The sequence below is a fragment of the Tursiops truncatus genome, chromosome 6 (genome assembly GCF_011762595.2).
Source record: "Tursiops truncatus isolate mTurTru1 chromosome 6, mTurTru1.mat.Y, whole genome shotgun sequence".
NCBI lineage: Eukaryota > Metazoa > Chordata > Mammalia > Artiodactyla > Delphinidae > Tursiops > Tursiops truncatus.
The window spans coordinates 83,502,748-83,527,013 of NC_047039.1; the positions used below are offsets into that span (position 1 = coordinate 83,502,748).

The 24,266-nt window shown below is 39.0% G+C and overlaps 1 long non-coding RNA gene across 2 annotated transcripts in view; it reads right to left on the bottom strand.

Annotated features, from left to right (window-relative positions):
* The window catches only part of LOC109552347 (uncharacterized), a 400,848-nt gene that overhangs the window by 318,883 nt on the left and 57,699 nt on the right, over positions 1-24,266 (bottom strand). For both annotated transcript variants that reach the window (XR_012332608.1, XR_012332607.1), the window contains exon 3: positions 2,962-3,112. This is a non-coding gene — a long non-coding RNA (uncharacterized lncRNA). The remainder of the gene's footprint in view (positions 1-2,961; positions 3,113-24,266) is intronic.

Sequence of the window (24,266 nt, forward strand, 5' to 3'; positions counted from 1 at the left end):
CCTGTAATTTAACACCTTCTATGGCAAGGAACTCATTGAACCTCTGCTACTAGTTTTCTGTGAAGTCTATAGAAGTAAGAGACATGAATTAACAAGATTTTCTCACTGTTGGAAGTACTCTCTGAAAGCAGAAGACGTAACTGTCTTGGACATTCTTTACTTCTTCCAAACCTCTAAAATATCATTCAGATATTTTGGACTCTAATATGCATTCCTTTTTTTTTATTGGAGTATAATTGCTTTACAATGTTGTGCTAGTTTCTGCTGTAGAACAAAGTTAATCAGCTATATGTATACATATATACCCTCCCTCTTGAGCCTCCCTCCTACCCACCCTCATCCCATTCCTCTAGGTCATCACAGAGCACCGAGCTGAGCTCCCTGTGCTATACAGCAGCTTCCCACTAGCTATCTATTGTACACATGGTAGTGTATATATGTCAATGCTACTCTCTCAGTTCGTCCCCCCCACCCCTTCCCCTCCTGTGTCCACAAGTCCATTTTCTATGTCTGCATCTCTTTTCCTGTCCTGCAAATAGGTTCATCAGTACCATTTTTCGAATACATATTCTTAATACTCCAATACCACAACAGTTGACATCTTAGGTAGACTTTATACGCAGGCAGAATCAGCCATAGACAAAGATGAATTTTTGGTGAATTTTCTTTTCCTCATTTGACAACCTTCTTCCACTCCAGACCCTCAGAATTTCAAGGATTAAACTGGTCCTGTCAATTCAGCCACAATAAGGTGGTAGGCTGGTATGAACTCACCTTCCCGGTAGTGTTTGCATTTTGGATAAGGATGCCTTGGAAGCAAAATTATTCAACCAAAAAGTATTTTTCTGAGTACTCGTTATATACGAAATCTTGTACCAAGTGCATCAGGGAATACAAAGAGAATAAAAACATGTCCTGGTCCTCAAGAGGTTTATAGTTTAATTTGGGAGAAACTCATAGACCCATGAAATCTTAAAACACAATACAAGAAAAAATATTCATGATGGTGCATTGGTACATGGCATACTTTGGTCCCTAGGAAAAATACACAGAAACAAAAAGAAATGAACCTTAATCTAACCCTCCATCCAGTCCCCTCTACAATATCCTCAGCAGCTCTCCAGTCAAATACTTCCAGCAATAAGCCATCACTACTTCAGAAGAGAATCCATCCTGCTGCAGAAGAACACAGAAATTCTACTCATAAAAATGTGTCCATGTGTATAATCTTACATTGACCCGAAACCGGGCTTCCTATAACTTCTATCCATCTCAGAGAATGACAGGTAAAGTTCATTTGCTCTCCCTTTTCAAGGTAGCCCTTCCAGCATGTAAAGAAACACATCTACCCTAGGACCGCTCTTCTTCATGCTAAACATCTCCATTTCCTTCAAAGGCTGCTTATCCAGTATGGTTTCCTGTGATTGCCGTCTCAGTCATCCTCTTCAAAATATATTTAACTTGTTAGTGTCTCTCTTAAAATGTAGTACCACAAACATATTAAAAGTTAATAATATCATTAATAATATATTATTTCTACATATGTATATATAATATTTCTAGTAACTGTAATATTAATTTTGAGTTAATGTTTATATTATCAAACTACCTACTGGATATTACCACTTGGACCGTCTCAAACTTAATCTGTCCAAAACCAAACTCCTGATCTTCCTCCCACAGTCTTCCTCATCCAGTGTACGGCAAACTCCAGACTGCATTTCTTGAAGCTCTGGCTCAGACCAAAAACTCATCTCTCTTTCGTTAACTCCTTCTCTAATACTCAGCAACCCTAGTGGCTCTACTTTCAAAACAGAATCAGAATCTGACCACTTTTCCCCACTTTCACCACTATAACCTGAGTCCAAATGACCATCATCTCCCAGCTAGGTTTCCTGCTCCCACTGGTCCCACATCTCCCCATCGCAGTCTGTTCTCCAGAGTGCAACCAGATGATGCTCTTAACACATGTCAGACCATGTTGTTCCTCCACTCAAAACCCTCCAGTTGTTCCCCGTCTCATTTTTAAAGCCCTTTAAAACGGCCTGCATGCTCTGGCTCCCTCATCCCTCGATGGCCTCCCACCACTCTCCTCCCATCCTCCATTCCTGCCACATCTGTCGCCTCACTTTCCTCAAACACTCCAAGCACAACCTTGCTTTGGAGTTTCTGCACAAACTGTTCCCTCTGCATGGAAACTCTTCCTGGAGAGACATCACTCTCTCCTTCCGATCTATGCTCAGATGCCACCTGGTCACACTATTTAAAATAGCAAATTCCACCCTCACACCCAGAGCACCCTATCTCTCCCTTATCCTCTTGACTTTTCGTCACAGCACTTAATACCAACTGTTACACCATATATTTTTTATTTGTTTTACTGACTGTCTTCCCCCCTCCCCATTAGAATGCAAATTCTATAAAGGCAGGGAATTCTATCTGTTCTGTTAACTGATGTATCCTTGGGACCTAAAATGGCCCCTGGAACATATTAGACTCGCATGTTGAATGACTGAAAGAACGAATGAGTGAATGAATGAATATGTTCCAACTAGATAAACTGGGGTGAGATCTACAAAAACAATTCTACTCAATTGCCTACACTTTTCCTAATAAGATACCATAGTTTTACCCACCATCTTTTATTAATTTCTTCTTAGGATTTGGGCAAAGGTATTGGCTTAATTCAATTATGAACCTTATGTCATAATTTCCACAAATAGTAGAGCTGTAGATGCTATAATAAAATGGACCTCTTCAAGGCTTAAAAAAATCTATTAAGAACGTTCTCATCTAATTTTGAATTTTAATGATTAGTTATAACAATGAGTAATTAATTTTGATATTTATAGAAAATGAAATGCATTTTTTCCTTTCTGAAAATCTAGCACTTCAGGAACAGCAAATTCTTGGAGAAAAAAATTCTAATGAGATCATTAAAATTGATAGTGTTGTACTTACCTAAGCCGTAACAGGCACAACAACTGAATGGGCACCAAATAATATCCTCCTTCTTGTGCCTGACTCTGCTATCTGAGTTCACCACTTCCTCCAATCTGTACAAAACTGCCATTGGAGGAGTTCTAGGGATAAAGCATGAGCTTCCCGGTACCTAAGGCACAAAGACAAACACCTGGTTTCTAACTTGTGTTACAAGCAAAGCTAATGTTCTAAATCCAGAAGGAATGTTATCACTTAATTTTTTTAACAACAGATTTTAGGTAACATGAGGTACAACATCCTCAGCAATATTTGCAAGAAAAAAGTGCAAAAGCATGTTCCAATAGATAATTCTTAAACTGAATCTCATAAAGGCGCAGAGCGTAACACTAGATTTTTAACTTGGTGAGAGCATTTCTATCAGGAACAGAGGTTGTCCAGCCCAGATATGTTGCTTCCTGATACTACAACGAATCACAAGAACAGAGATTAGAGTCCCTAGAAGAGGGATGGAGAGCTCACCCGTTCATTAAATCGTCTCTCTCCAATATTAGGTGTCTTAGGTGAGCCTTTGGCAAGTGCACAGTTAAAGTCACTTCAGGACTGAATTCGCTGACAAGTGCCTGAAGTGCCAATAGTCTTTGATGTTGATTATCCATACGCTTTCAACACCAGATGTGCAGGAAGTCAGGCTGACATTCTGTTGTCAATTTTTGAAGAAACTGACTTGTATCCTTGCCATTCCATTTCTACTCAAAGATAAGCTGCAGGGGTTCCTGCAGGTGACATCAGCGTTTCCCTTAAAGTGGAGTTTGAATCCACTCACATACTTCGACACTCTTAAGGACCCTGAGTTTTTCACTATACTGCAGATGATTTGGTCCAAGACCTTTCTTAGGACAGGTGTAACCCATCAACCATTTCAACTATTTTTAAAAAAGAAAAGAAAAGCAACAAAATGAAACACCCTCCTATGGGCCCCACCGAACTAATACTTGGTGTGCCTGCCAGAATGAGTTAGCTGCAATAAATAAAATAAAATGATTTTTAAAATGCTCCTTTGGACCAGAAGGAGTCGACTGCTTGTTAAGGTTAGCTGATATGATCCACTTTAACGTTGGAGAGCATCTGCCAAATGCAGCGATTTTAGCTCCGATGAGTTGAGGCTAGGCTGCTCTTTCTAACAATAATTAGTCAGCAGGTTCAGCTGCTTCTGTTCTAGTATTGTTTATTGCAAAACATTACCAAAACATTGACAAAGCTCAAAAGAAAGAAAAATCCACCCAAAATTCTGCCATCCTACAAACCAAACTGTTTACATTTTTTTTATGCTCCCTTTCAGTCCCTGTCCATATGCAGACAGAATTGTTACAGTTGTAATCATAGCACAGACACAATTTTGTAGTCAGGTTTGTCTCAATTAGAGTTTTTAAAGCGTTTTTCCAGTTCACTCTCTCATCTTCATTTCTGCTACTAGGAACACTTCACCCCCACCATTCCTAGTGACCTCCCGTGGGATCTTAAGTGTTGAGGAAGGCTGAAAAAGAATAATAATCAACAGAATTAGGGGAAAGGGTTAAGTTCCCTGTGTAAAGGATGGAGTCTCTAGAATTAAACTTGTGTGGAAAGGATTTCTTTCACCCTTTGTTCCCGTAGTTGGAAACCTTTATGAAAATCGCTATATTTCCCCACCATCAGGCATGTTTTCATTATATTAATAAAGAGGCCTCGCAGGTATTTTCTCTTTACCTAGTTTGTTTTTAAGGCCTGCACAGTATTTAGGACATAGGCATATAGAGACATCTTTTCTTCCAACTGCTATAAGAATTTATGAAACTTGGAATTTTTTAAGTGTGGCTACTACTCCATGCTATATTCACATGAACATGAAGTGATATACGCAGCTGTCAAAACACTGGATACCTGGATGCATCTTTTTACATTTTAACTTGCATTCTTCAGTCTCTGGCTTCCACACCAGGCTGCACATCACTCGTCTGGGGGTGGGGAATCAGTAAAAAGAAAAAATACAGACCCCAGGGCTCACCATTGATCAGGTGAAGCAGAATCTCTGGGGCTGTCTTTGGACTGATGGTTATAACACTGTACATTTAAAATGGCAAAAAGTGTCTGTCTTTCTTGATAACAGCTCTGACTGTTATGGTTTGTGGATTTTTACACGGATGGTAGGGAAAAGGACTATAAGGATTTGGATAAGGAATGGAAGAAGAATGCGGCCTATAGATGCTTTGTTGAAATGTCCTTCTTTGAGTTAGGTAGACCCAAAATGTGAATCACCTGCTCGGATAACCCTAGCAAGCATCAAGAAGTAATAGTTTTGGGGCTTCCCTGGTGGCACAGTGGTTGAGAATCTGCCTGCTAATGCAGGGGACACGGGTTCGAGCCCTGGTCTGGGAGGATCCCACATGCCGCGGAGCAACTAGGCCCGTGAGCCACAACTACTGAGCCTGCGTGTCTGGAGCCTGTGCTCCGCAACAAGAGAGGCCGCGATAGTGAGAGGCCCGTGCGCCGCGATGAAGAGTGGCCCCCACTTGCCACAACTAGAGAAAGCCCTTGCACAGAAACGAAGACCCAACACAGCAAAAATAAATTAATTAATTAATAAACTCCTACCCCCAACATCTTCTTAAAAAAAAAAAGCACTCTGTGTCTGAGAGATCCTAGTGATTTGACCTTGGACAAATAACTTAAAAAAAAAAGAAGAAGAAGTAATAGTTTTGTGTTTTTGTGAGCCGACCTAGCCTCTGCCTTCCATACACAATCCTGGAACCCTGAGGAGGCCACAGCCACAAAGGGGGAGGATGTCTGGTGTTGATAGTGTTGGGGCAGTATATATCAAATCTTTTCTTTTTTTTAATTAGAATGCTTTGACCCTGGAAAGCTTTCACTTTCAATTCTATGTTCTATACTGTTTCAATTTTTATAAGCATGGATTCATGCATTATTGGTTCATTTCTTTTTTTAAAAATTGAAGAGTGGGTTATACCCATATGCAGTCCTTTCAAAGGAATGCTCTCACCTGTTCTCCAATGTGTCCTGGAATCTGATGAATCAGATCACTAGTCCCTCCTCTTCAGAGGAAACAAATGAGGGAGAGGATCTAAGGACAGAATCTTTTCCTCTCTCCCTGCATTAGGCAAAGAAGGAGAAAGGCTTTCCAGGAACAAATAACAAGAAAAACAAAGGAGTGGAGGCACTACATAGGTTGGTGTGTTCAAAGATTTAGTGATTCATTATCCAACTCCTACTTACCAACCAGGGTGCAATTTTGTCCCCTGGGGGACATTTCAGCAATGTCTGGGGTTATTTTTGGTTGTCATAACTGGGAGAAGAGAGTACCACTGGCATCTAGTGGGTAGAGGCCAGGGATGCTGCTGAGCATATTAGCATGGCACAGGATAGCCCCGCCCCCCAACAAAGAACTATCCAGCCCCAAATGTCAGTAGTGCTGAGGCTGAGCCCCGGGCTGTAGCATGCAGTGCTAGGCAGTGAGCAGCTTGTAGGAAATAAACCTGAGAAGCTCATTTAAAAAAAGCCAGATTGGGGGAGGCCTTATATTTTATGCCAAGGAGCTCGGGTCTCTTTTTACTGCGGATGATGGAGAGCCAATGAAAGGAAGTTACCTGATCAATTTGGATTTTAAATATATTGCCCTGAAGGGTAAATCAGAGGAGGCCAGTTACTGAAGGCAGAGAAAGCCCTTAGGGTGCTGCTGTGAAAGCCCAGAGAGGAGTGTGAGGGCCTGGACAAGACATGGCCAGAGGGATCGACAGGGCAGCCAACACACATTTAGGGTGTAAAAGTCAGCAAGTGTTGGGAATTGAATGGATGTGGGAAGGGCAGGGAGGATTCCAGGATAACTCCCAGGTTCCTTGTTCAGATTATTGGATGGATGCTGGTTAGATACAGAAAGAGATTTAAGGAGGAAAAAATAATATATCTATAAAATATAAAGGTTTTACAAAGTCTTAGGTATTCTCTGGAGGAGATAAATAACAGAATCTACTCATATAACAAATATTTTAATAGCCATTATCTGTAAAAAATTAGTTTATACCTAGAGCTGGTTAGCTCCTTATGCAAGCAAGCTATTAGATTGAGACTTAGTCTTTCAATTTAAGGGAAAAAAATGTGATGTTATTTTGAGGAAGTCTCCAAGAGCCTTAATGGTTCTGTGATTTCAGGAGATGGAGGGTTTCCCCTTTTTAATCTAGAGTCAACTACACTTAGAGATCATCATGAGGGAACCATACCTGCGGAGTTAATTAAGGTAAATAGGTTGGCAAGGGCTTCAGCCAACTACTCAAGCAAGATCAAAATAATTCTGGCAGCAGAAATTTTCTTCTGGAGCTCTTTTCAGCCTTGAAAGACTGGATTTTTTAGAGCTGATGAAAATAATGGATTCTGGCTATGGAGAACACTGGGGACAACAAAATGCAGAGAGGCGAAGTAGTAATCGAAATGATTGGTTTAGTAATCAACCCATGCACATGATTCTGAATTTCTTCATCCTGAAGTGATATCAAGGAAGATAAAGTCCCCAAATGTGGAATGTTGGTGTCCCTGTGGTCAAGCCCAAAATATTCCAGAATAATTTAATTTTTGAAAAGGACAAGTTGTTTTTAAAAGAACTGTAATTTAATGACTCTTTGGATGACTTGATCTCAGTTATATTTGAGATAATATCTTGATAATATGGCCTGGAACTTTTTTTCTTTCTGATCTCTCTTATAAAGCAAGAAATAAAAGCACTTGTTTTTTGAATAGTCCAGCGACATAGTAGTATAATCACAATTTGTTAATATTATAAATAGTTATTCATGAAGACTTCCAGAATAAAATATGTGCCATAAATTCTTTGTTGTCATACATTTATTTTTTCACTTCAGTTTAACTTCATTCCTAAAATCTCACTGATTGAGTTACATGTAGGGACAGATGCAAGGACATTTTGAAAGTTCAGATTAAGTTTAAGAGAAAAATATTTACTTTCAACCAGTCTAAAATATCCAAGTCGAGGTTGTAGATAAGCTCTGAAGAACTAATTCTTCAATCATCAATAATGCTGCCTCTGGTTGGAAAACTAAGAGAAAGTCCACGGATTTATCCCATAGCCTGCCATTTACCATTATTGGACTATGATTATAAATGGGTTTGATAAGATATTTTCCTCTTTGATTCAGACAGTTTATCCTGGAGAAGTGCCTTAAAAGGAAGAATTAGACAATTGCAGGTTTCTGATGGATGTAGCTCTGGTGGACCCGCTGCCAATCCTGGCATTCACATCCCCTGAAATTATGTCATCTAATGAATACTTAGAAAACATAAAGTTCAGAAGGCTGTCAAATTACTGTACAATTTGAAGTACCAGTATGCACATTGTAGGAAAAAACATATATGTTAAAACCTAGATCAGCCTTGTGAGGAGCTGGAGTAGTCCATAAATTCCATAAAGTCTATAAATTTCATTTTTATTCAGTAGGTGCCACCTAGGTGCTGGCCACCATGAGAGAAGTTTTCACAACAATGTATTTCATCTATCCAACAATCCTTTGAAGTAGTCATTGTAGTCTCCCATTTAGAGATGAAGAAGGAGACCTGAAGTTCAAAGTCATCTTTCTAGTAATTGTTGAAGTCAGGATTTAATTCAGGTCTTCTGACAAAAAATCTACTTCTTGGGCATTACACTGTTCTATCTCTTAAAACTTCTAAAAGCATGATAAACTAAGTTCATCATTTTCCTTCCCGATTTAGCTCCTTCTATTGAAAACTCACCATCCCTCTGTCTCCTCCCCCCAGGGTCAATCAACTGTCAACTCCTCCTATTTTTGAGGGCTCCTATCCTGCCTTCAAAACCCTTGCTATTCAATGTGGTCATGAACCAGCATCATTGGCACCACCTGGGATCTTATTATAAACACAGCATCCCAGTCCCCACCCAGACCTACTGAACCAGAACCTGCATTTTTATAAGATCCCTAGGTAATTCATGTGCACATCTCTAGTCTAAGTGACTAGCCCCTCTCCATTCCTGCTACCACCGTTATTCATCAGGCTCTCAGTGTCTCTGATCCTGAGCGTTTACCAATCCCCTAACTACTCTTCCTCTGTTTTGGTCTCTCCCTAATCCCTCATCACCCAATTCCTGTTCATAAACCACCAACACATTGACTTTTCTAAAGAAAAGATTGAGTCACTCTCCCCCACCCCCAACTCAAAAACTTCCACTTGCTTTTCAGGGCCAATGAAAAATAACAATAGTTAACAAGTACATCCTTTGTGCCACATATTTCATAAACCCTTTACATTAATTAACTTGTTCACTCCTTAATCAACCCTGTGAAATTGATACTATTATTAGCTCAGTTTTAGAGATGAGAAAACGGACACTGAGCGAGGTTAAATAACTTGCCAAAGGTCATGCAGCTGGTAAATGGTAGAACCAGGATTAAAGCTGCAGCAAACTCTTTAGCCTGGCATCGAATGGCCTCCGCATTCACATGAAAAAGGAAGGGAGGGTCTTTGCCCAAGTACCCACTTTTTGCCGGGAACTTTACTAAGAATTTCCTCTGGATTATACCATTTAAACCTCACAACAACCCTATAGCAAGGTTTTGATGTTATTATTCCAATTTTTACCGGTCAAACTAGGAATGAGAGAAAACTGAACCAAAATTCAGTTAACTCCAAGCCAATATAATTTCCACTGTATAGCGCTACTATTCCTTCCACCTGGAAGGTGTTCCCTGCATCTCTGAAGGCCCTAATTTCACTGCCTTTTAAGGCCAGTACAAATCTGAGGCACAAATTTTCCCCTTTTCCTCCAATTTGGATGTACTCTTTCCCTCCTCTGAAATCTTTTTTTTTTTTATATTTATTTATTTATTTATTTATGGCTGTGTTGGGTCTTCATTTCTGTGCGAGGGCTTTCTCTAGTTGTGGCAAGCGGGGGCCACTCTTCATCGCGGTGTGCGGGCCTCTCACTATCGCGGCCTCTTGTTGCGGAGCACAGGCTCCAGAGGCGCAGGCTCAGTAGTTGTGGCTCACAGGCCCAGTTGCTCCGCGGCATGTGGGATCCTCCCAGACCAGGGCTCGAACCCGTGTCCCCTGCATTGGCAGGCATATTCTCAACCACTGCGCCACCAGGGAAGCCCCTTCCTCTGAAATCTTAATAGCCCTTTACCTCCAATTTTCTTTTGGCACGACTTCTATTTTCTTTTATGGTTATTTTATGGTTATTTTTGTATGTGTGTAAATATGTATATACATGAACCATGATTCAGTAACTGTGATTATTGTTCCTGAACTGTAAGAAGATTAATCTAAGGAAACAAATGAAATTAGAGCCATTATATTAAGAAAATTTAATATGAATTCATGAACAGGAAAAGATACAAGTGTGATAATTGAGAGTTGAAACAAGAATTATTATCCTGGTTAAGATAGAATTTGAGAAACAGACAAAAGTTAATATTTACTACTTAATTTCTTCCCATAAAATCAAGCAAAACTCTGTTATGAGTTGATTTTCATGCAAGATGTTTCTGGATTTTCCACCAGCTCATCAGTTATTTTCTGTCACTTTGCTTACATCTTTCATTCTATTTTATTTTTCCTGACAGCCATTATCTGTTATAAACAATCATTTCAGATGGCTCCATTTTGATAATAGTTCCAAAATTACCTCAATATAATTCCAACCTTTTCTTACTACCTGGCATATATCATCCCACAAATAGCCCACTTTAAATTAAATGGAATATGAAGGGAAAGAAGACTTGGCTTAAATATTCTTTTAAGGACTCCTATTGTGATAATTCCTGTAACACTAATAAGCCATTGGCAAGTAAGTTTAAAAGTTTACCAGTCCACTATTTTTCCAAGGCATATGTCACATACCATATTGTCAGCCAAATAATAAAATTTATATTTTCTACTATTCGTTATTATTTATTATTATTACTGATCCCCAGTAAAGAGATTTATGGTCTTATAACTGCATACAATTTTATAATTCAATAAGTATTTTCATATTGGCCACAACCAAGAAAAGTTTCATTTCCTCTTTGACTGAGACTGACTCCCACAACTAAATAAAGGTCAGTGGTCACTATTCCAGTAATTCTTTTTTTTAACGTGCTTCAGAAAGCAGAGATCTAAAGTGTATTTCCAAAAGCGTTTTAAGATTCACTTTAAGAGGGGGATGTAGTAGGCAGCTTTGGACCTGAATCCTTTCTGGAGAGAGCATCTCATCTGGTTTCCATGGAACACCCTGTAGGACAAACTGAAAGGTGTTTAAGTCAAAGGAATGTCCAAAAGCCAAAACGAACTTCACACATATCAATTTTTTTTTCTATTTGATTCAAAAGAGAACTGGAACTAAGTGGAAGTATCATTATACTTACAGTGCTGTAAACTCAAAAGGGCCTTGAAGTTTTGATAATTTAACAGCACTAGAATGTACATTTCATGAGGGGAGGCACCTCGACTCTTGCTCATTGCAGATTTTTCCGGCATTTGGCACAGTGTCTGCCATATAATATGTGCCTAATAAATACTTGTGTAATAAATGAATAAACTCCCCTCATTACACTGATGAGGAAATTGGAGGCCAAAGCAGTCAGATGACCTAACCAAGGTCACACAGTAACTTTGAAGCTGTCCCAGCACTTAGAACTTCAGTCTATAACCCCTCGTTTGGTATCATTTGTGCTGATTTCAACAGAAGCAAATGCAGATGTTGAGGTGGGGACAGAAGTGAATGAAAAGTGAAAATAAAATAGAAGTCTGGAGACTATTTTCAAACACCTCATCAGAAGCCAAAAATAAAGTTTATATAAGATTGGAAAAGGAGTACAACAAAAAAAATTTTTCAATTAAAAACTCTTCCAAGAATAAACAAACAAAACTCCAACCTTGTCTGATTGATGGCCACAACAATTACGGAGGTTTTAAAAAAACAATTTTTAATAATAGAAAATTAGCCCATTTAAGGAAAACAAGGAAGCCCACAAAACATAGCAGGTTAGCCATAAACTGAAAACTAGACCAAATATAATTTGAAAAGTACTTTGAGAAGGACTCCAAAGGCAATAAAACCCTTTTTATAACACATTTTTTAAGTGGGCTGAAGAATCTATGTAACAATTTAATGATCAGCGTCTAAAAGAGGTACACTCAGGGAAAAAGATCAGACAGCAGTTGAGTAAATGAATCATTTTTCTTGGTCTTCGGGGGGGAAAAAAATGCTAGAGGGGAGATTCATGCATCATAAATGACTTTTGAAACATACAAGTCAGTTCTACTATAGCAAATAGTGAAAATTCTTACTAAAATTCTGCTAACCATCATCAAGTAGAGAAAAACAGGCAGAAAACATTGTCTACTTCTATTTAAAACTAGTTTATCCATACTGGAAGAAAACATACATTTCTGACTAATCACTTTATTCCATTATCTCATTTAAACTTCAAAATAATATGAGGATATAGGTATTACCCCTACAGATAAACAGACTGAAGTTTAGATAGGTTAAGTAATGTGTCCTATTTAACACAGCAAATAAGAGCCTGTATATGAACCAAGGCTGGTCAAACTTCTATATCAAGATTTTAACCACCACGTCACACTGCCTTACTCTTACCCCTTCTTTCTTTTTTTTTCCCCCTTTGAATATAGCTGAATTGGTTTGCCCAAATCTCACCATGATGTAACACATTAAACAGCCAGGTTTCTAAATACGTGCAAGGAGGGACCTTGTCATATTTGACTTTGTGTCTCTAAAATCTAACCATTGCTTAGCACAAGGTAAATGTTCAGTAGGTGTTTGATAAATTGAAATGAGTTGGATAAACGTAACGCATATTGTAGTACCATGGCAAATTTCTGACAAGAAACACAGTTGGTTATGTCTGGGTTCACAAAGTCTATACTTTAAAAATTGAGACTTAAAGGACTGCAACAGATAAAGGTTAGATTTTCCTACAATCAATACGTTGGCTCTGACATAAAGAAACAGCCACTGTACAGGACTTCCCTGGTGGTCCAGTGGTTAGGAATCCGCCCTCCCATTGCAGGGGGCGTGGGTATGATCCCTGGCCGGGGAACTAAGATCCCACGTGCTGTGCAGTCAAAAAAATAAAATAATAAAATAAAATAAACAAAGATGTATTCAAAAAAAGAAAAAGAAACAGCCACTGTAGTTGTAGGTATCAGTGGATCACAGAAAATCAGTGCATTAGGCAGAGTTTCATGTTGCAAACAATAAGGTTGACATTGGCTACTGGAAAAAAAAAAAAAGAGAATTCACTGAAAACTACTGGGTAATTCACAGAATCAACACAAAGATGGAAGAACTAGGCTCAAAATATAAGCAGAAACCAGGAAAATATAGGTAACCAGAACCACTGACAAGGTCACATGCCAGGAATAGCCTGGTTAGGTGCTCAGCCACCACCGCTGAACTTTGGGTGGCACAGCTGGATCACCACCACTTACAGCTTAGGGAACTCTGCTAAAACTGCTGACAGTCATCACTGGACTGGACACTGGACGCCACAGCCACCACCACCACCACCACCACAAGAAATGCTAAACTGTCCCTGCTTCTTTAGGTAACTCACCGCAGATTCAAATTCTTGGGCAGGAGACTATGGCTGAAGTTAGTCAGTCTAAACTTAAGCTGCAAGGGAGAAAAAAATAACTGGCTTTTTTGGCCTCCGCCATGGGTGGGCTCTGCTTCTCCCCAAGTCTACACAAGATTCCACAAACACAGAAAGTGAATTTGAATGCTGGGTGACCACAATAAAAAAGATGTATTTACTACAAAATTACAACCTGAGAATCTTCTAGCTAAGGGGGTCTCCAAAATCTAGTAACGACCTCCAGGTTAATCCTGTTTAGGAAGTGGAATGCATTCCTAGAAAAGGGACCATGATTTTATCAGCACTGTAGAGGGACATTACCGCAGGGGTTGCATGAAGGCACATTTCCTGCATCAGAGACTGACAATTATGGTTTCATTCCCTTCAAAGTCCCTGAACTTATGACATGCCTGTGGCCATAATTTCTTACCACACCTGTTCAGACATTTGTTGATTACTTCCTCCTAGGCTACAGTGAGGCTTCTGAAGCCCTTCATAATGACAGTGATGATGGTTTACATTTACTAAGTGCCCAGAGCTGTGCTAAGAGCTTTACAGGTACTAAGTCATTTTATTCTCACAATTACCCTATGAAGTAGGTACTATGATTACACTCATTTTATGGATCAAGAAAGTGAGGCAGAGAGGTCACTTAACTTGCACAAGGACACACAGCAGGAAAGCAGCAGGGCCATGGCTGGAACCAGGCAGGCTGGCTATAGAACCTCTCCTCTTCACCACCTCCCTTTGAGAGGATTGCCAGCAATCCCTACTGGACTGCTGGCTTATACCATTTATTTCCTTGATCAGATCAGCCACTACAGAGAATTAGCATTTTACACATCCAGCGTAGTACTTTTGTGGCACCTCCAGCACTTCTACTTGCACACCTTTATCAACCCTTATGGATCAAACCTACTTACCAGAAGGAAACAATGTTGAAAAGGAAAATCATAATAGAAAGAACAAGCAAACAAGGTGATGAGTCCCACTCACCAGCTCTGGCTGACTGTGAGCTTTGGATGGATCTCAATCTGCTGCATTTGAACTATGCAGTTAAAATAACTATACAGTCAGCCAACCACATCCACGGGTTTTGCATCCGCAGATAAACCAACTTTGGATCAAAAATATTCAAAAAAAAATTCCAGAAAGTTCCAAAAAGCAAAACTTGAATTTGTTGCACACCAGCAACTATTTATATAGCATTTACATTGTATTTTTTATATAACTGAAATAATTTTTAATTGAAACAGTTACCAGCTCCAGTTGAAATCACAGCAGTTTCTTAAAGCTATAATGATCTGTCAACTCAAAGAAGTATAATTATTAGCCTATAATTTGCTTGTATACAAGGGAAATCAATCAAGATTGTTTTCATGTCCTCTTAACACAGCAAAAACAGGATTTAGATACGAAAAATAAAAAATAGAGAGAGAGAGAGAGAAGAAAAACCACAGTTTGGGAATAGTAAACTTTGTTTTCCTTTCTTTGGCAAGCTACTTATTACCTGTCAGTAAACAAGGAAGCCAGGTGGGGTATCCAAGCCTTGGTGGGGCACCTGAGTCATCAAGGAAAATAATTCCGATAATTTAATGGTCCTTCAAAATCTTTAGGCATTTAAACTGTGACATCTTCAAGACAGGGTGTCTCTACTGTGTCTATCTGTGCCTTCCTTCTGCACCTCCACCTCCATTAGGCCAGGGCTCAGCATCTCCCTCACTAGAATCTCTCAGATCTTTAACAGATGTAGAAATAAAGTTGCTGATAATAAATTTTTTCCAAAGCAAGTTGGAGCATGATAAACTGATCTTAAAATTCTGAAGAGAAGATGTACAAGTATAGCCTTGAAAATTTTGAGGGCTTATCATTTACTGAGAAGGGAGTTTTCAAATATCTTTGATTTGAATTTGTGTATTCTTTTAGTTATGTCATTCTTTGTTTTATACATTTTGAGGCTGTTATTATGTGCATATAAATTTAGATTTATATACCTTCCTGGTTAACTAAAACTTTTAACATTATGAGGTGTTCCTCCTTGTATTTACAACTATTTACATAGAATTTACATGGTACTAGGTATTATAAGTAGACTAGAGATGATTTAAAGTATATGGGAGGATATGCAAAAGTTATATGCAAATACTAAACCATTTTTTATAAGGGACTTGAGCATCTGCAGATTTTGGTATCCATGGGGGGTTCCTGGAACCAATTCCCCTTGATACTGAGGGATGACTGTATTACCATAATGCTAAGTGCTGTAATGAACGTATATACATTTTTTTCCATTGCACTTTGTCGCCTGGGTGTCCTTGCCCTGAACCCATTCATTTCAGGGCTAGGAAATCTCAGGGTCATCCCCCTGCCACATGCCCACAACTTCCAGGCAAACTTCAGCTTCTGAATCTTAGTTACCTTCTTTCAGAAAATGGACATCTGTCCTCAGTTTAAAGAATAAAAATGTTCCATCCATGATCCCTCTCAATTATATTATGTAACAGACAGGGCTCAAACAGGAAAACAGAGCCACTCTAAGTACTTAAAGAAGAGGGAAGGCAATGCAGTGAATTGGTTATACAAGTGACAGATGAGCCGATAAGCCAGAGGACAGTGAAGCAACTCAGAGCTTAGCAACAACAGGAAGCCACTACCACCCCTGGGTGAGGGACAAAAGAAAGAGGTGGTGACACTGGAGCCTGGGATGTAAGCTCTCTTAGGCAAATGTGAAAACCCCTGGTCTATGTAAACATTTCTATAAAACAATACTTACCACTTCCCCATATTCTAAATCAGTGCTTATAATCTTCTGACAATCTTTTTTTTTCCCCTAGATTATCTGAACTTCAGAGTTCAAACCCCAGGTCTTTCCATTTTTTTCTAGACAAGATTCTGGTCTTCTGTCTTCTAGAGAACAAATTTTGACCAGCCTTAGATGTGAATCAGCCCTCCTGACCAATCTTCTAGCTCTTCTTAAATCATCTCACTTGTTCTACCTGATTTTCTAATGACATTGTTAACTTGGACTACTCATAGTACACTCGGCAAAAGTGTTATCAATACAAGTCATCTAACATCTTAAGGACATTAATAAAATAATATTAACAAAATGCATGGAACAGATTATAGAGAGGAAGGATGAGAAAAGTTGCAACTCTTTAGGTTGCAAGGTAACAGAAACCCAGCTTAAATTCAATTAGGCAAAAGGAGGAATGTATTGGTTTGGGTGCTACAAGAAGGGCAGGACTACAGGTGGACCACAAAGACAGAGACTTGAATATAAGCAACCTTGGAACCAGAAACGTGAGTCCCACCAGGATATTCTATCTCATCATTGCTTTTTTCTGCAAGTTTATTTTATTCATTTAAACTAGCTGCAAAAATATAATGAGGAAAATGGCTGCCAGCAGCTACCATACTTCATTTCGGCTTTACAGCCAGAGAAGAACAGCCCATACTTTGAGTAGTCCCTAGTTGAAAAACCCAAATGATTAGCTCTGACCACCCATTTGCCGTCAACTGTGACCAGGTGCAAGGTCTGTAAGAACATAGCAGCTCACATTCAAATCAACTGCGTAGAGTGAAAAAAGGAGTATGTCCCAGAAAGGGTGGATGATGTTCCCAGGAGAAAAGGGAAACCTGGTGGGCAGACAAAATAACAGACATTTACTACAAATAGTATAACCTGAGCCCCAAAATACCTATTCCGGTGAAGGAAGAGAAAGAGGCCAAAAGGAAGAGAAAGATTTAGGGAAAACACTTAACATGTGATGATGAGAGCAAAAGCTTATTTATGTGGAAACAGATTTCTTTCCACTGCCTTCTTCTAGATAAGATTTTTAGATATGTAATATTAGTCCTAAAATGTCCCAGCTCCTCACTTCCCATACCTAACAAAGCACCCAGTGCAATACAGACCAAATCCTAATCCCCTTAATCCAGTCTATCCTTATGCTTCTTCTCCTCAACTAATATGCCAAAATACCACACAAGATTTTGTGTAGTCTAACAAGCTCAACCTCCCACTTTCTGAGAAAATTATAAGTAAGTAAAAAGACGGAAGTTAGTCACAACTTTAAAACTCATTATTTGATTAAAACAAAAAGAACTACCTTAAAGATGGGTTATATTTATTCTACAGCGACATCAGCATATCATAAATGATTTGGAGGAAAATAGTTGTATCAACCAGGAATTTGATTTTTTAAATCAAAATCAAAAATTTGAATTTGTAGGAACAGTTGAATCAAACAGGAATTAGGTTGGTATTTTGGCTAAAATTTAGTAATCTATCCTACTCTTAAGTGGTTAGACTAAATTTTAATCCAAAATAAATCTATTCTGGATAGATTTACTGCATTGTATTTCTCCTGTATTGTAAATCCTCAATAAATGCTTATTATATAAGTAATACAGCACCCATAGGCACAGAAAGAAAGAAAAACTTAACTCTTCCTTTAGGGAGGAGGTCAATAAGAGCATCATGAGCTCACTAAGGGGATGGAGTAAGTAAAGGAATTGTAGATAAGGGAAGAGTATGTGCAAAAACAGAGGTCTGAACAAGCAGGAGAATGCCAATTAGTTAACTATTAGAAGAATGGAGAATACAAATGGGAGAGCGGTGAGAGAGGCAATAAAAAAAGTTGGCAGAGCTTGAGTCATAAAGGGTTTTATAGTTCATGCTAACTAATTAGATGTTCATTCTGAAAACATGGGAAGACTGAAGATTTTTTAGTTGGGAATGGGTGAGGGAGAAGAAAAATGATCATATTTGCAGTTTTTACATTTTATAATAATCTTGCTGAAAGCACTGAGGAGATAAAATGAAGAGATCTGGGCCAGAAGCTAAGGAGAACCATTATAGGTGAATATTATATTAATTCATGGGGTAAATAATGAATGCTCCAAATTGAGACATTCTAAAATATTTCATCAAAAGAAATAATAGGATTTGAATCTTGGATATGAGGGAAAAGGCAGAGACTAGGGTTTCAATTTCCCAGCTGAATATGTTGGTGCCACAATCCAAGATCAAGAATATAGAAGGAGAATGTTTGTAAGGGGGCAACAATGAGCCCAGTTTAGGACATAGTATGTTTCCTGTGGTAAGTCCAGGAGAAGCTGCCCAGGAAACACTCAAACTTGTATGTTTATCATCTGGGACAGAGGCCTGAGCTAGAGAAAGAGATTTGAAACTATGAGAAGAAAGGTGGTAATTCAAGCCATGCAATTGGATGAAATAATCTAGGGGAGTGTGCAGAATAAAAAAGAGGAGTCCCTAGGACAGAGGCCTGGATTGTACCCAACTTGTTTTTACTTTGGCCTATTTCTCAATTAGAAAATACTCTGGTTTATAAAAATTAAAAATATAAGAAAAATTGTACTTTAGTTGAAAAATTGGCATAGGACATACAGGGAAAATTTTTATATGAAAAAATATAAATAGCTAAACATTAAATATATGTATATATATGTGTGTGTATATATATAGATAGATATAGATATATAGATATAGATATATATACACACACACACATATACAGTAGAAGATACGGTTGATTCACTTAGAGGCGGGTAATGACCTTCCACAGAGCAACCCCCTCCAAGGACCTTGAGTGGAAATATTCTGCTTTCAGCTCAAGTGGGTAATGGGTATAGAAATAGACAGATGGCATAACCCACACAGATATTTTTCTTGAAGGCCAAGGGCTAACCTCTTGTACTAGTTCTTTGATAGCTAGAGAGTGTCCTGAAGGCCCTTCTGAATGGCCCGCATTTTGCCCAGGTCATGGAAGACATCCATGATATGAGAGCTGCAGTGATTTGAAGGGACTTAGCAGGGCTGCAAGTAACGGCTACTATGGAACTGAATGCCATAAAGAGTAACAAAAACTCTGGCATGAGAATTCTATGGCAGTAAGAAAGGTAGGTCCCCAAACTTCCTGTGGACTGATATCAGTGGCTTCAATGACAGGTAGAATTGTTTACATTATATAGTTGTAACATTTGGGTATGGACATAAAGCCAACCACCCTTTTACTAACATGATATACCTCTCTGACTTGGAAAATCTCTGAAGGGAAAAATGAGTCTCACCCTTGAGTTCTCAAATACACATTTTTCATAGTTGACTTTGAGATACTATAAGAGGCTTGTAAAAACTATCCAAAGAACGGACTTTTGTTGACAGTAAATCATAGAAGTATATCATGTCACCCAAGAAGACTGATTCCTCAGTCCCAGCAGTCATCCAAGATGTTGTTCAATGGGTGTTGGAAGATGGCCAAGGAGTGCAGATGCCAAACAGCCTTGCAATATATTCAGACTCATCAAAATATGCCTGGGAGGATAGTGTTTACTTGCCATTTCTCCAAAAAACAAAGTTATAACTGTCCTGGTTGTCAAATTTCAGAAAGATTTATGCCCCATGTTCAGGAAGATCAATGATAATGATAATAATAACTACCATTTATTGAGTACCTATCATGTGTCAGGCCCTATGCTAAGACCTGTACATACGTTAGTTCATTTAATTCTCACAACAGCCCTATGGTGGATAAATAATGCTTATAGCAACTTCTTCCAGGTCACATAGTTAGAAAGTGGTAGAGCCAGAAGTCAAACCCAGATCTTATTGATTCCAGTGCCTGTCTGTGGTGGTCTTTGCTTTATGCTATATTGCCTCTTCTACTGAGGGCTGGTACAGGCTGTGTATATGAGCATGCTAAAGTGACAGCTGTCATTCTAGAAAAATTAAACACCACTCTTTTTCTCATTAAAGAGAACCAAGATAGCTCCTGCAGGAGGTGTAGAAAGCTGATAAATCCACCACCATAAGTGTTGTCATACTCGAAAAGAACTTCAGCCTTGGGTTGAAAAGAAAGAACAGCTTTGGTTCTGTGGCGGTAGAAACACCAGTTCCAGCTCCACCATGTGCCGTCCTAGTGATGGGCACAGAACATGGGGGCCAGGATAGCTCTTCTGCCTTCCCATTTGAGAATCCTTACCTGTACGTTGTAAAGTTGTTCAGAATCCCTGGCACAGAGGTAGCAAATGGGATGGCACAAGCCAGGTACCAAGGAAATCTTGATGGCAGAAATTTGAAGTGAACTAAAAGGTGTCTAGAGCAGATTTAGGGGGGAGTTAAAGTAACTTGAGATCCAGTGAAAAGTAGCCCCCAGGCAATCTTGGCTTACCCTTCAGACGGTTTAAGAGGGGCACTCTTTTTAGAATGTGGCCCAATAAGGACATCCATGGACAGTGTCCAAGTTTTTGAGTCAGATAGGGAGACTGACCTGCCAAACCAAGTCTTCATCCACAGAACCACCCAATATTTCATCATAGAAGCCAGATTCTTTAGCTAGGAATACCTCTGAAATGCAGAAAAACCCCTCCTAAAGTGAGACCTAAGAGGTAGTAAGGGTCAGAGGCCAGCTGTCTCGCTGTGGGGTTATGAGTATGGACTGCCAACAGCTGTGGACAGATAGACAGACAGACAGACACACACACACATACACATACACACACACGCGTGCGCGCTTAGGGATAGGTAATATCACTGGCTTTGATTCTACCCCAAGGACAAGTTCTACCAATTCAGAAAAGTGTTAAAGGTTTGAGTACCAGTTCAGTGTGAAGGGCTCTTCTGAGGCCTCCTTGGAATTCAACCAATAAAACTGAGTCATTCCATTCCATCTCCTGGGCAAGAGGCCAAAACGATCACTGACCCCACTTCACGCTGAAGCCTATGGACATCACTGATGGCATTCCCATCTGCTGTCACAGCAGGATAAAGTGTAACCAACAATCACAACACGCTTTGAAAACACAAAACTTCCATCTTTTTCTAAAATCGCTTTTAGTTTCAACAACCAAAAAAACGTGTCTAGAGAATTTCTAGCCAGGAGTATTCTACCTTTTGCTGTGGCAATTCTGTCTGTTCTGTCTGTGGCTATTAAAATTACACAGGAAAATGACACAGAAAAATTGTGATGTGATCACTTTATCAGGCCCCCTGATGGTGACTATTGAAATTCAATATGAAGTTATTATTTGATCCTGTCCACAAAGACAAATAAGAATATTACTTCACTACTACCTTTAAGGGAATTCAACCTTTCTTGGAGCTCTGCTGAAAAACACAAGTCCTCAGAAATTCAGTCTCATCTTTAAGAAGATTTATAGAAACTTAAGGGACTAAAGTCTTGAGATCTGGAATAAATTAAATAATTTTTAAAACATTTTAAATAATGTTCTTGTTCCATTGCTTAAGATGATTGATTACTTCTGAATGTATCATACTTTTCCAGACTACCTTCTACGACTGTAGCCTTCACACTGAAAACTGGTCTTTCATTATAGAATGGGCACCAAGACAACTGAGTTTCTTTTAGATAATAAGTTAATTAGCAGTCATTTTGTATAAAATCAAACATTTAAATATTTATATGCAAAATCAGAATTATTTAGAATTTTGAAAAAATATTCTTACCCAGCACAGACACTATAGTTTAAGGAATATTCCTGAATCACTTCCCGTGACTCACTAACCAGTTATCACATTTGTTCAACATACAAAAGCACTGATCTTTGATTGGGTCAATTTTATATTTTTTCCAGAGTTAGACAGATTTCACATTTAACCAATTCCCTAAATTAACCTTATAATCAATTGTCACATCTCTTTTCATGCAGAAAGAAGGAGTGGGGGTTGGAACTCCAACAGATCCATGAGTAAGTTGCTTGGAATTAAATTCTTTATTTGTAAAATAGTGTGGGTGGGGGCAGGAGGAACTCTTTGAAATTCTTTGAGTACTACTATTTGAAATAGTTTTCATTTTCTTCATTCATCTCTCACCTCCTCGTCCTTATTCGTCTCATTATTACCACTCAAAAATCCTCTCATTCACCTCAATTCCCTGTTCCATTCCCTTTAGTGGCCTTCCAAAAACTTTCTCTTCCTCTCTGTTCCTAAAATCCCCAATCACAAGACTCTACTTCTAGCCTGTTAATATTCAAGGAAAATAGAATACAGCTGAGGTATTTTTCTTGTTACTTCCTTTCTCTTCCTCTCTGAACTCCTTTGTATTGTAAACTGTATTCCTCCTTTTAATCTTTGGCTCCAGGATGAAATGTCTCTCCTTCTGATAAGGTTATCCTCTTCACCTGTACACTTGATCCCAAACCTCCTGCCGTTTCCTTACTTCTTTGCTCCTTCACTTCTCCTCCTTGAATTTTTTAATCTCTCCTGACCAGTCATGTCTTATTCTGCCTACTCAGATAGACCTAGTCTTTAAAAATAAACAAACAAAATTCTTCTCTTGACCTTGCCTTTTCCCCCAGGTTTCCTCCTCTTATCATCTCATCAATACCCAAATTATTAGAAGAGTGGTCTACATTTGCTTCCTACTTTTCTTCACTAGCCCTTACTCTCAAATGCCTTCTAAGATCACAATGACCTCCTACACATCAAATCCAACATCATTCTCTAAAGCTTTTGCAGTATTTAACACCGTGGATGACTTTGAATCTCCTGAAACCCTTTCTCCCCTTGGTTTTCTGATCCTGTACTATCCTGTTTCTCCTAAGAACGTCCTGGCCATGCCTCCCCCTTGTTCTTCCTTCTCCTGCCCTCTGACACCAGGTATTCCCCATGGTTTTACCCTTGGACCTCCTCTTTACATCCCCTTACTCTATCTTTTGATAATCTAGGTATTTGAGGCTCTTTTAACATCTGGGTCTCCAGTCCAAAAGCTCTCTCTCAAGCTGCTCCACACATATGTCTCTACCTGACAGACAATCTCATTCATAACACTAGGAGCTCCTCAAAGGCATAAACCATGTTTTATACATTCTTGAACTTCAATCCCCCACCTCCACCATCAGTGCCAGGAACAGCGTAGTAGGAACTCAATAAAACTTATTTAAGCTGAACTAAACAGTACCTCCCATCAACACCTGAAACTGAACAGACACGAAACTAAACAGCTATCTGGGCCTCCACAACCCAAAACAAGCCAGCCTCCTAACTTCCCTATTTCCCTTAATCACATTACTCACTTCTAACCTCCAAGCCGTAAGATCTCAGCTCCAACTATGACATGTTCTTTCTCCTTGCCCCCTACAGCCAATAAATTACCATGTGTTAGTGACTCTTCCTTTGTTATGTTTTTATATCTGTCTACTCATTTACCTTCTTTCTATCATACCTTCAATCCAAGGCCTTAGTTACCTCCCACATATCTTATTGTAATAGCTTTCCAAATCAGTTTCTCCATCTCTCTTACATACTCCTTCTAGATTAATCTTCATTTAACACACTTCTAATGACACTGTTCTGCATCTCAAAAATAGTTAATATGTATCCCTGGCCTAGAAAATTAAAAACGTGTTGCCCTAGCATCCAAAGTTCTTCATAATATGGCCCCCAAAATACCTATATGCTTAGAAAGACTAGAGATCTACTCAAGTTATCTCAAGAAAAGAAAACATTTCAAAGGATACTCACTGATCAACTGAGAGTTGTCAGAAAACAAGAAAGCTCTAACACTCAACCACTCTTTCTGTCAGTGTCTCTGCTTCTCTTTTCAGTTTCCCTTCTCTCTATTGCCCTGCTTCCTCTAGTTATTCAGTTTCCATTCCGTCATAGTCTCAGCTAGCACA